General features: G+C 47.9%; 1 long non-coding RNA gene across 5 annotated transcripts in view; it reads left to right on the top strand.

The window, feature by feature from the left end:
* LOC146175215 (uncharacterized) overlaps nt 1–2,388 on the top strand; it is a 110,778-nt gene extending 108,390 nt beyond the window's left edge. For all 5 annotated transcript variants that reach the window (XR_014702156.1, XR_014702161.1, XR_014702162.1 and 2 more), the window contains one exon: nt 2,191–2,388. This is a non-coding gene — a long non-coding RNA (uncharacterized LOC146175215). The remainder of the gene's footprint in view (nt 1–2,190) is intronic.
* Nucleotides 2,389–13,276: the final 10,888 nt, after the last annotated feature.

Raw genomic sequence — 13,276 nt, 5'->3', positions numbered from 1 at the left:
TCTGTACAAGAATAGGAACAGAAAAAAAAAACTGAATGAGCAGTGATCACATCGAAGCTAGCTTCTTCAAGGCTAACATGACAGCAACTCGTCTGCAACAGCAAAACCGACTTTCAGCGCTAGATGCGAAACAATTCATGTAGCACCGAAGATGAAAATAATTTCACAAAAATGTAATGTAAATTGTAAAATGCTTGCATGATATAAAGTATTAGTATAACAGTCAAAGTAAACGCTGTAGGGTTGAGTTTTAAATGTTATTACAATTCATACATTAGCCACTGTGTGGTATTATAAACACTATTTTAAATTTGCAAACATTGTTTTAATGAAATTTTTACATGATATTAAGCTTATTATGAAAGCAATAAAAAATAGTTTGATATTGATGATACCACTTGTGCTCGAAGTGGTAAAAAGAGGCCAATAAATGATGAAGGTGATACTCGATGTAGTGACTTGCAAATGAGTTCACCTGCTATATCGAAAGTATGCAAGAACCTTCTAAAGCGTTAAAGATGGACACTCTCGCTGAAGACTAATTTCAAGACCTATATAGCGACCCATTGAGGCTTTCTTCGGGAAAGTAAGGTTAATGTGAGGAAGGGAATGACATATGCTAGATGCGAGGGCCGTAACAGCTAGCGGCACATGATACATTGTCAAGACGGACGTTTCATCTGAGAGCAAAATCAAGGCACTGAAGGAAGTGATGGCATCTCCTACCATCCCATTTCCCACTGTCACATATTCCTGTTTACCTTACGTCGCTGGATATATCGTTTAGTTAATCAACTTCGGGTGTGACGCTTGCGCTATTCTTGAAACTAACGAAAGAAGCATCCCCATGTAGTACACCCTTCTACAAGGACAGTATTCTAGTGGACTGCATTATTCGAAACCAGAATTGTTGCCCTATTGGACAAGATTTTTTTTTCCGAAAAAGCTGCCGTGCACCTACACAAATGTTCTCAAAGTACTTAAGATCCTGATTCAGTCAGCATTTCAGAATTCAAATTAGAATTGCCCGAAAGGAATTGACAACAGCTGTGTTATTAGGTCCGCTTCTTTGATATTAGAAACATTTCTCAGAATTCTTCTTCTCAATAACTGCACCAGGAAAGTGGCAGAGAAGACCGAGTGGCCAACTCCGTATACAAGCCGCGCAGGAAGATTGCGAGACTGAATTTTCTAGACGCAGGTCGCTTTTTGATGAATTGATGAATATGAAGTGCAATGTGTAACTTTGAAGGACAATTTTTTTATTGTTTGCCGCTCTTTCCGATTCTGGTTAACTGTTTGTGCCCGTTTCCTTGATTAAACGTAGTCGCGAGACTGCATATACATATCTTCGGTCTTTCAACCGATGGATATGTTTTGAACGAAGCTAGAACACCCCACTCCACTAGACAAGTGAAATTGTTACTATATGAGTAGATTTTTGTTCTTTATTCTGAATCTGAGACGCGCCATCAATTTTTGCTCGTGCCTCTTCTGATCTAAACGAAAACGGTAGCGGTTGACAGAATATCCACCCAACAGTTAACCATGCACTCACGTCAGGTCGCGCTACACCTGCTAACAAAATTCAAAGGCACATTGCATAGCCTGGTAAATTTAGTTTTGTACAAAACTGAGGGGCAAGAAATGTTGAAGTGTACCCGAAGCTTCATTCGACCGTGCACGGCCGCACTGACGAAGGCGCGTGCGCGCGTGAGCGGATTGTTGGTTGCATGTTATTCCTCGTGCACGCTAAATGTTCGATGCTGATTACCGCCATAAGGGGCGAAACGTCAGGACCTGCCGGTTGCAACTGATGCGGGCGAAGCTAAAAGCGAGCGTGCGTTTCCCTTGCGCGTGAACGGCAGTAACGGAGGAGCAGCAGTGGGGCGTTGGCGACCCCACCGAGGCGCGACGGGCAGTAGAAACAGACCCCATTGTAGAGGCCGTAAGAGAAAAGAAGCGCGCTCTCCCTCGGGACCGGCCGTGCTCCAGGTTACCGCTTTCTAAAAAAACAAACAAAATGAAAGTGCTGCTCGAAATCACGCTATTTGTTTTACGGCGTTATAGAAACATAGTTCGAAACGATTTCCATCAATTGTCAGCAAACACACAAAAGATAGTTTGAAGTATTTACGTGCGTACTTTGCTCGATCCTAATGATTCCCTCTTCTCTCTCCTTTAAACCAGTGTAATCCGACTGCCCGATTCCCGGATTGTCCACGCGGCTGTCGCTGCTACCAGCACGCTTATTCGAGTTGGCTGGGAAACTGCTTCGCTCCCGGCCTCCCGCTGCCTCCTGATTACATTCAGAGGAGGAGGAGGAGGAGAAACGCACACATGCAGGCGGCATGACTCCACACGAAATAAAACAGATTGGAGTCACCAGTTTAGTGTGGTTCTTTATTTTTTTTAAACATATCCTAAGTATATTGCCTTCTTTTTAAAACTATAATAAATATCGTGAACGTTTTTGTGAAGAAATTAATTCCTTCGCCGCAAGAGATTCCGAGAGGCTACAAAGCACTGAGTGCTTATTTGGCGGTGCTGTATGTTGACAGAAATTCGAAAGTACGCCTCTACAGAAATGCAACCGAAATACACAAAAGAAACAAGGCCAGCTTAGAAAGAACGATTTGCTTTAGCTCGAAGCCGTTATAGAAGCTAATACAAAGCAAGACTTCTCAGTAGACATGCGGCAGGAACCAACTAGACCTTACTTTCGTCATGACTTATCATACACTGCAGGCATTTTATATATCAAATCGAAGAATCTCGCCGCCTGTAAATAAAAAAATGTGGTAAAAGCCGGGAAACATTCGGGGCTGTGGTCGCCGTTGGTGCTTTTCAATAACTAAGGTGAATGATCACAACATATATCTCGACGTTTGGTATCTAGTTTTCGCTAGACACGCATTCGCTTTCAAAGGACGTTCTGCTTTTTTGATGGACCCGGCGGGTAGTGCCAAAATTTGACGGCGCATTGAACGAAGCGCCAGAAGAAATATTTGTGCAAAGTGCGATGTCCGCACTACCGGGTCATACCCACCTGTCGTTGCCCCCATTTCCTGGCGACACTTTTAGTGTAGTGAGCGCCGACGCGAGCTTCGAGCGAATTCAGAAATACCCGGAAAGAGAAGTGCGCTATCAGTCTCTCAGCTGAGCAGATAGATATCTCTCTTGCGAGAAGATCTTGACGCTTGCTGAAATTTGATTTCAGTCAGCCTTTTCTGAGAAATGATGCTGAGCTTTCTCTTTAGAAATCCGTTGTCAGACGCAATGTCTGATTATTCAAACGTTGGATTTCGGTGTGGTGTTCATGTATTTTGTGAGCCGACATGACGTGTTTGTGTAAATTTGAATTTCTTCATTCAGCGTGTGCAGCTTCTCTTTCGACATCAAGGGTTTGGTGCAACACATCGTTCGCTGAAACGAGCTAAATTTTGAGCAAAAGAAATACCACACTAAAGAATCCCATATTGCGCCAACTGACATTTACTAGGCCAGTATTATTCGATATAACTCGCGTACCGGTGTGACACGTTATGCACAAAGTATAAAAGCGCTGATATCGGACCGCTATAACACTCGAACAGAGAAACCAATATGAGAAGCAGCTTACACAGGAGACGCCATGTCCGGTGGCCAGGTCGAACTGGACAGCCATGTCCGGCATGAATCTCACATCAGACAGATCGCTCTGGTATCGAGCTAATTAATACTCGACCGGTCATTCCCGGTAGCCAAATGGAACTGGACGCATCATGCCCGATATGATCTCAAGCCATACGTGCCGATCGTGTATAGATCGCGAATCCGACGGACAGGTCTGGTATGGAGCTCATTTAAAGGCGGCCTATGTCCGGCCCGGAAATCAAACCAGAAGAATTCGTCCTGCATGAATCTGAAGTTGGACTTGAACGGCGGCGCAACACGGAAACGGACACAGGCAAGAAGGGGACACCACATGCGCACACTACCAACTATTTATTAAACGGAAAGGTGGCATATTTATACGTCCATCTCAAGCATCACACTCATCGCCACAGTCCGCTCCAAACCCAACACGTGAACGCCGAGTAGCACCAACAGGAAATCAGACAAGATATTTCTAACCTCAGTAGATAAACTATCAAAAACGGGAAAAAAAAAATTTTATAAGACGAAAGGCAGGCCATATCTCATAGCAAATTCAGTGTGGACCGAAAACAGCAGAGTAAGACATGAGAAGCGACCAGCCCGAACCCTAACAAATAAAAATAAAACGATAAAACAATCGTAGCAAAAGCAGAGTCAAAACAGTTAAGCAAAAGCAGTCAGAATCCTAAGCCAACAACAAAAGACGATCGTAGCAAAAGCAGAGTCAAAACAAATGAAGCAAAGGCAGTAAAAAAAAAAACAGTAACAACAACAACAACAGTAAACAACAACAAAAGACGATCATAGCAAAGGCCGAGTCAAACAAAGGAAGCAAAAGCAGTCAAAAACCTAAACCAACACCAACATTTGTAGCTCAAGGAGAGTCAAAGAAATGAAGCAAAAGCAGTCAAACACAATCGTATACCAAAGGCATAGTCAAAAAAGGGGGAGCAAAAACAGTCAGGAACCTAAAAGCAACTAAAAACGATCGTAGCAAAAGCAGAGTCAAAACAAAAGAAACAACAGCGGTCAAACCTAAAACAACAGCAACAAAAAGCAGTGGTAGCAGTGCTTACCTTAGACTCCTTCAAGCTGATAAAGAAGGTAGTTTTGCGGTTGTTCCAGTGGGCCTTTTCAAACAAAAGGCGACGCAGGCCATTTTGAAGAACTTTGTTCAGGTGAAGAACAGTGCTTTGTAAAGAAGACAAAGAACAGAAAAACGCTGCGGCATCGCCATCATCATCGCTTGTCTCCGGCGCCCATCTCGCTCGCGCTGAAGCTGTGCCCTGCGACTGGTAATTCGGCCCTGCTGTGCTCGAAGTACTGCCAGTGCTAGACGTTCCAGCCAACCATTAAATCCACATTTCACTTGGTGGAGGTGCTGGGTCCTCACAGGAATTGATGACGGCGCTTTTCACATGCTCATCGCGAAAGGCCCCACTACGGTCAAGGAAATCTATGACCTCTGTCAAAGCTACGACGAGCTCCGGAGGGAGCGTGCTTTGATTCGCCAGCCTCATACATCACTTGCTGGACTAGCCGCGGAGAGGGAGTCATCTAGCCTCTCTGAAGACATCAAGGCTTTTGTACGCCAGGAAGTCGCGCGACAACTGTCCCTGCAGCCCTATGTTAAGGAGTCGTCCACAACTGGCCTTGTTCCGGAGCTTCGCCATGCAATCCAACAGCATGTATCTGAAGTCCTCCCTAATCCTGTTCCTCAACCAGCTCCGGTCGCACCTTCAATGCCGTTACTCACGCCCACAGTTTCATCGTCCGGCGTTGCGCCACTGAGCTACGCTCCAGCATTCGCGCCGGCTCCTCCTCAAGTATTGCGCCGCACGTATGCCGAAGTCACTTCACGTCCACCGCCTGAGCCAGCATATGCCTATGCTTCGCCCCCCATGCGGTCGGTACCAACAGCTTTTGCTCCCCCCTTGCTTCCGACACGATCTCCATGGCGCACATCAGACAACAGGCCTATTTGCTACCACTGCGGCATCCCTGGGCACACTACACGCTACTGCAGGCGCCGAATAAATATGGCCTTTGCTGCACGACCTTATTGGGCCCCCCCAGTTCCCAGTCCCATCGGGTCCTCCAACAGCACCCCCTGAACCTCCGGACTTCCGCCCTCGTCGTTCGCCATCACCACGTCGCCGCTCCATTTCGCCAATGCGCCGACGACCCGCTACCCAGCCGGAAAACTAACCGCCGCAGTTCGCGAGGCACGAACTGCGTATCCGACCGAATTTCAAAGTCCTCGTCTTAATCCCGCGAATGTTATTCCTGTCATCGTTGAAGGTGTTCATACTCTTGCGCTCGTCGACACCGGTGCCGCTGTATCAGTTATCAGCCAAAAACTCTGCCGCTCCATCCGAAAGGTGACTACGCCTCTCGAGGGACTATCGCTTCGTACCGCATCCGCTCACAGTATACAGCCGACAGCTATCTGCACTGCTCGCGTCGTCATTGCTGCAGCCTTGTACATCATCGAATTCGTCGTTCTCCCCACATGTTCTCATGACGTCATTCTCGGCTGGGATTTCCTGTCCCAGCATCATGCTACCATTGACTGCGCCAGTCCTCAAGTAGAGCTCATTGAATCGAGTGATGCACCGTCTGATGCCCTGCTCCACGAGCCGTGTCCTCGTTTTGCGACCAAACTCCTCGTAGCACATGACACAACCATCCCACCCGTTAGCGCTGTTCTGGTTCCCCTCACTGCCTCTTTTACCACCGCCGCGACAGTCCTCTTTGTGCCCTCTAGCGTTGTCTGCCGCCGCCGCCACTTACCGCTGCCGTTTGCCGTCCTTGACATGAAAAACGGCGCTAGCACACTTCTGGTAGCCAATCCTCTTCCGTCTCCCGCTATGTTGATCGAATGGGAGTGCCTCGGCCGCATCGCGCCCGTGGACCTTCTGTTCACCTTTGATGATGTGTCATTCCCTGTTTGCCAAGTTGACGCCTTGACTCCAACTCGTGTGGCTTCAGATCCGCTACAGCGGGACCTTTTTGACCATTCCGTGGACAGCGCTCTAGAACCGCGCCACCGCGAGCAACTTCTTGACCTTCTACACCAATTCCGCGCCTCCTTCGACATTCCGCAATCTTCCTTGGGCCGCACGACGACCGTTTCCCACCTCATCGACACTGGCGCTCATCCACCTCTCCATCAGCGGCCGTATCGGGTGTCCCCGACTGAGCGCCATGTTATTGCCCAACAAGTCGATGACATGAATGCAACGCGGAGTAATTAGAGAATCCTGTAGCCCATGGTCGTCTCCTGTGGTCCTAGTTAAAAAGAAGGATGGCTCCATACGATTTTGTGTTGATTATCGCCGCCTCAACAAAATCACTCGTCGGGATGCGTACCCCCTCCCACGAATCGACGATGCCCTAGACTGTTTGCAAGGCGCAGAATTCTTTTCCTCACTCGATTTACGCTCCGGGTATTGGCAGGTGCTCATGGCAGAGGCGGATCGTCCGAAGACCGCCTTTATTACTCCAGACGGACTATACGAATTTAATGTTATGCCATTCGGACTCTGTAACGCCCCAGCTACATTTGAAAGAATGATGGACACTGTACTGCGCGGCCTGAAATGGAACATCTGTTTATGCTACCTCGATGATATCGTCGTCTTTTCAACCGACTTCCCGACCCACCTGACTCGACTTCGCCAGGTATTCACCTGCCTAACCCGCGCCGGTCTTCAACTGAACCTCAAAAAGTGCCGCTTTGGTGCCCGCCAGCTCACAATACTCGGACATGTTGTGTGTAAAGATGGCGTTCTGCCTGATCCTGAGAAGCTGCGCGCCGTCGCTGACTTTCCGAAACCGACCACTTTGAAACAACTGCGAAGCTTCGTGAACCTCTGCTCGTACTTTCGTCGCGTTGTTCGGAATTTCGCAACCATCATAGCCCCCCTTACACAGCTCTTGAAAGGCACCCCTAACCTCTCCTCTTGGTCGCCAGCCTGCGATGATGCATTCGCGACACTGCGCAATGTTCTGACGTCACCACCAATCCTTCGCCATTACGACCCTACTGCACCTACAGAACTTCACACCGATGCCAGTGGTGCCGGCCTCGGCGCCGTCTTCGCCCAGCGCAAGCCTGGCTTCTCCGAATACGTTGTCGCCTACGCAAGCCGTGCTCTCACCAAAGCCGAGTCCAACTACTTCGTTACCGAAAAGGAGTGCTTAGCAATCGTGTGGGCTGTAACGAAGTTCCGCCCTTACTTATACGGCCACTCCTTCGAGGTAGTTACAGATCATCACGCTCTCTGCTGGCTCGCGTCTCTCAAGGATCCGTCTGGCCGTCTCGGGCGCTGGGCTCTCAGACTTCAGGAATACGACATCCGTGTAGTGTACCGCTCTGGCCGCAAGCACTCTGACGCCGACGCTCTTTCTCGATCACCGGTGCGCTCACCTAACTCATCGTCCCCTCCTCAAGCATTCTTGTCAGCACTCACCATTGAGGATATGCCTTTCGAGCAACGACAAGATCCTTGGGTTTCTAACCTGCTGGATATCCTTGGCACTACTTCCGCGGCTACGCATCCTCGGGCACTCCGCCGACAGGCCTCCCATTTCGCCATTCGGGACGGCCTTCTCTACCGCAGGAACTACAACTCAGACAGCAGAACGTGGCTTCTTGTCATTCCGCGCCACCTCCGCTCCGAGGTTTGTGCCCACCATCACATTGACCCTCAAAGCGCTCATGCCGGCGTCCTCAAAACCTATGATCGAATTCGTCAGAGGTACTACTGGCGGGGAATGTACAATTTCGTACGGCGCTACATTCGCTCTTGTACCGCCTGTCAACAACGCAAGATTCCTCGCCACCCCGCTGGCCCTCTCCAGCCTTTACCTTGTCCAGCTCGCCCGTTTGATCGCGTGGGAATCGACCTTTATGGTCCGCTACCATGCACTGCCGCTGGTAATCGATGGGTCATCGTCGCAGTCGATCACCTGACCCGTTACGCCGAGACTGCTGCACTTTCCGCGGCGACAGCCCGAGAGGTAGCCCATTTTCTTCTACACCACTTCATTCTTCGACACGGCGCCCCTCGCGAGCTACTGAGTGACAGAGGTCGTGTCTTTCTTTCCGAAGTAGTTCAAGAGCTCCTGTCGTCTTGCAAATCGATACATCGGGCTACAACCGCGTATCACCCGCAAACAAACGGCCACACGGAGCGCTTCAACCGTACGCTTGGGGACATGCTCGCAATGTATGTTACATCTGAATCGGGAAGCTCCAACTGGGACCAGGTACTGCCATTCGTAACGTTCGCGTACAACACTGCCACCCAAGCAACAACTGGGTTTTCGCCCTTCTTTCTCTTATATGGCCGTGAACCATCTTGTACTCTGGACACAATTTTGCCATACCATCCAGATGCCTCTGAGTACAGTGCTTTGTCAGATATTGCACAGAAGGCCGAGGAATGCCGTCAGCTTGCTCGCACGTTTACCTCCAACACTCAAGGCTATCGCAAAAATCAGCATGATACCGATACCCCTGCTCCCACGTTCCTGGCCGACAGCTTCGTTTGGCTATGCGTTCCTGCCACCAACAAACTAGACACCAAATACCACGGACCTTATCGCGTCTTGGAACGCACATCCCCTGTGAACTACGTCATCGAGCCAGTCACCCCTTCTTCCGACCACCGCCGTCGCGGCCGCGAGGTTGTCCACGTTAGCCGCCTCAAGCCATATTACAACCCTCTGGTCGTCTCTTCTCTCTGAGTCGCCAGGATGGCGACTTCTTCACGCGGGGGAAATGTAAAGAAGACAAAGAACAGAAAAACGCTGCGGCATCGCCATCACCATCGCTTGTCTCCGGCGCCCATCTCGCTCGCGCTGAAGGTGTGCCCTGCGGCTGGTAATTCGACCCTGCTGTGCCCGAAGTACTGCCAGTGCTAGACGTTCCAGCCAACCATTAAATCCACATTTCAGCTTGTAGAGTTAAAACGAAAGCCATCTCGTTATGTAATGAGCTCCAACTCTCCAGGCTGGCCAAAGGAATCAGCGAATGTAAGAAAGGGTCTCTTGATGTGTTTTTTACGGTGAAAACCCATAAGCCAGGCATGCCTTTTAGATCCATTGTTAGTGAGCGGGATTCATGGCAGCAAAAGTTGAGTAAATTTCTCCTGAAACATTTGAAAGGACTGGAAGTTGACGATCCCTTTACCACCAGGAATTCAGCAGACGTAACAGCTTTTTTAAAAGACCAGTCTTCCATTGGGTACTTATTTTCTGTAGACGTCGAAGATTTATTCTGTTCAGTTCCACATAGCGACCTTTTCAAATTCGTACGGGAGTGTATTGAATCTAATGGCGTTATAACATTTCAAAACTCAGCTGGACTAAGTGTGGACAATTTTTGATCACTCCTTGAATTTTACCTCAGGTATACGTTTGTTTCCTTTGACACAGAAATGTACTTGCAGAAAAAAGGCATTTGCATAGGTTCCTGTGTTGCCCCATCCCTGTGTAATATATTTTTTTATCATCTATTGACCGTGCTTTAGCTTCTTCCCTTGACAATGACCTAGTCCTGCGAATTTTTAGATACGTTGATGACTACCTGGTAATTCTTAAAAGAACTAACACTTCATTGACGCTCCCCAGCAAAGTGGAAAGTATCTTATCTGTTTTCAGACAACAAGGAAAAGGGCTGGCATTTACTCATGAACTACCAGTTAAGGACAGCTTGCAATTTTTAGATATCAATGTCAAAGTTCTTGAAGGGCGGGTGTGTTGGATGTATTCCCCCCGTGCCAAAAAGGAACTGCTTCCGTACGAATCAGCACTCTAAGACTGTAAAAAGGGCGATTGCTTCGCTTTGCCTTGAGTCCGCATTACTCAAGTCTTGTGCTCACAAGGCTGAGGCTAGTATCAACAATCAGATCGAAAGACTTCGAATGGCTGGTTTCCCGTGTTCTGTTGTTTGCAGCGTAGCGGAGACCCTCCTACAAAAAATTAAAGGGAAGAAGAAGAAATCCCATGCTAAGCCGGGATCAAGGCGACCACAAGTGGTCCCCTATATTCACCGAGTGGCACATAACTTGAAAAAAGTCGCCGGCCGGTACGACGTACCTGTCGTTTTCTCCGCGCCCAAAAAGCTGAGCGGATTGTGCTCGAAAATAGGGCAGAAGAAGAAACCCCTTTGCGAAAAGAGGCACGGCAAGCATTACTGTTCCTGTGCCGTCGGAGTGGTATACGAAATCCCACTGACGTGTGGAGGGGTCTATATAGGCCAGACGGGTCGCTGTATTAACGACAGAGCACGGGAACATGAGAAATCGTTAGAAAACGGAGGCGGGTTAAATTTGTCTACCCATTGCAAAGATTGCAACTGTGAGCCAATGCTTAACGGTATAAGGATTCTGGACAGGAGTCGCGATCAGGTGGCACGGGAAATTCTTGAAGCCTTCATGATCAAAAAGAAGGGTAGCATTTGTGTTAGCGACTCGTCTGTATCCCTCCGTAGAAATGAAGTTTCATTCCTTGATAATTTTTTGTGACAGCATGCACTGTGCGACTTTAAGCCCGGAATTTTCAATGGCCTTGTAAAGCTTAGTTAGGCGGGTTGTTAATTTCGTCGCTCGTTTGATTCTGCATTTGCTACCAGTGCTCTTTGTTGCTGTTGTTTTAGGTTTGACCGCTGTTGTTTCTTTTGTTTTGACTCTGCTTTTGCTACGATCGTTTTTAGTTGCTTTTAGGTTCCTGACTGTTTTTGCTCCCCCTTTTTTGACTATGCCTTTGGTATACGATTGTGTTTGACTGCTTTTGCTTCATTTCTTTGACTCTCCTTGAGCTACAAATGTTGGTGTTGGTTTAGGTTTTTGACTGCTTTTGCTTCCTTTGTTTGACTCGGCCTTTGCTATGATCGTCTTTTGTTGTTGTTTACTGTTGTTGTTGTTGTTACTGTTTTTTTTTTTTACTGCCTTTGCTTCATTTGTTTTGACTCTGCTTTTGCTACGATCGTCTTTTGTTGTTGGCTTAGGATTCTGGCTGCTTTTGCTTAACTGTTTTGACTCTGCTTTTCCTACGATTGTTTTATCGTTTTATTTTTATTTGTTAGGGTTCGGGCTGGTCGCTTCTCATGTCTTACTCTGCTGTTTTCGGTCCACACTGAATTTGCTATGAGATATGGCCTGCCTTTCGTTTTATAAAAATTTTTTTTCCCGTTTTTGATAGTTTATCTACTGAGGTTAGAAATATCTTGTCTGATTTCCTGTTGGTGCTGCTCGGCGTTCACGTGTTGGGTTTGGAGCGGACTGTGGCGATGAGTGTGATGCTTGAGATGGACGTATAAATATGCCACCTTTCCGTTTAATAAATAGTTGGTAGTGTGCGCATGTGGTGTCCCCTTCTTGTCTGTGTCCGTTTCCGTGTTGCGCCGCCGCTCAATTCCATCATGCACCAACTCGCCCCCCAGGCCGTTATTCTGAAGTTGGACAGATGTTTTCTTTCTCAACAGAAAACAGACCAGTTATGAAGCTCAACCAGAATGATTTATGCCGGAGCATGTCAGCTAGGAAAGGTACATTATATACATTACAATATTTATGTTCTCGTGGGCTACCGTTTTTTCACAAATATTTTGCAGCTATGAAACTATCAAAATGTATACCCTAGCAGGTAAACCCTCTAACGTTTTTACCTGAACGCACTAGCGTCGACCGACGAGTCGATATGCGCCGTACGAGAGAACACCGCGGCGAAATGAGCGAGAAAACGCGCGTACTCGCCGTGAGCACTCCGGTGCAGCTGTCCTCTGCCAGGCTATTACGGGAACCAGATCCAACCCTACCTGCTCTTTTGTGCGTCATCGCACTTCCTTCGGTTTTCTGCATGCCGCTGGAAAAAGATCAGAAAAGGCCACGTGGAACCGGCTTTCCTATATGAGCAGGTGTGAATTGATAAGCGAAGTAATCCCATAGCAAAAAGAAACAAAATGCTGATGCGCATGTAGTATAATCAGCGGGCGGATATTGCATTCCATCTAGTGCTAGCGCTACCACCTGACCGCTTATTTACAACTTGATAGAAGCGTTCGGAAAAGAAAAAGGATGATGACGATGGTGGTGCTCAAAATACGCAGAGGTGAGGTCCCGTTCCCAGAACAGCCTGGCAGAGGACAGCTGCATTGGAGAGCTTATTGCGCGTACGCGCATATTATCGCTGATTTCGCCGCTGTGCTCCATCGTACGGCGCTTATCGACTGAACAGTCGACGTTCGTGCGTTCAGGTTAAAAACGTGGGAGGGTGTACACACAGTCATGGCATCGCTTGTACGTTCTTCCCAGCGGGCACATGTGTTCATTACAATCAACACCCACTCCAGCTTGTAGGATCCTGTGGTGTACCTTTTTATCTGCGATAGAATGGCTTTCAGCGTGAAAGTACAAGAACGAGCGCATAATTTCGCTTGCGACAACAAAAATAGGCTGAAGCATAACTGAAATACATCTTTAGATGAGCGATTAGGCAGGCTAGCTGGTTTTGCATGGTGATGGAACAGCGCAAGATACGGGACACAGAGAAACGAAGAAAGGCATGTACGGGCGCTGACCATCAACTGATTTTCGATCTTGAAAACAGATTATATAACAAAGGAAAA

Source organism: Amblyomma maculatum, chromosome 11 (genome assembly GCF_055883805.1).
Source record: "Amblyomma maculatum isolate TAMU_Amacu chromosome 11, ASM5588380v1, whole genome shotgun sequence".
Lineage (NCBI taxonomy): Eukaryota > Metazoa > Arthropoda > Arachnida > Ixodida > Ixodidae > Amblyomma > Amblyomma maculatum.
Note: the sequence above shows the minus strand (reverse complement) of the source record. Positions and strands in the feature narration are given on the sequence as shown.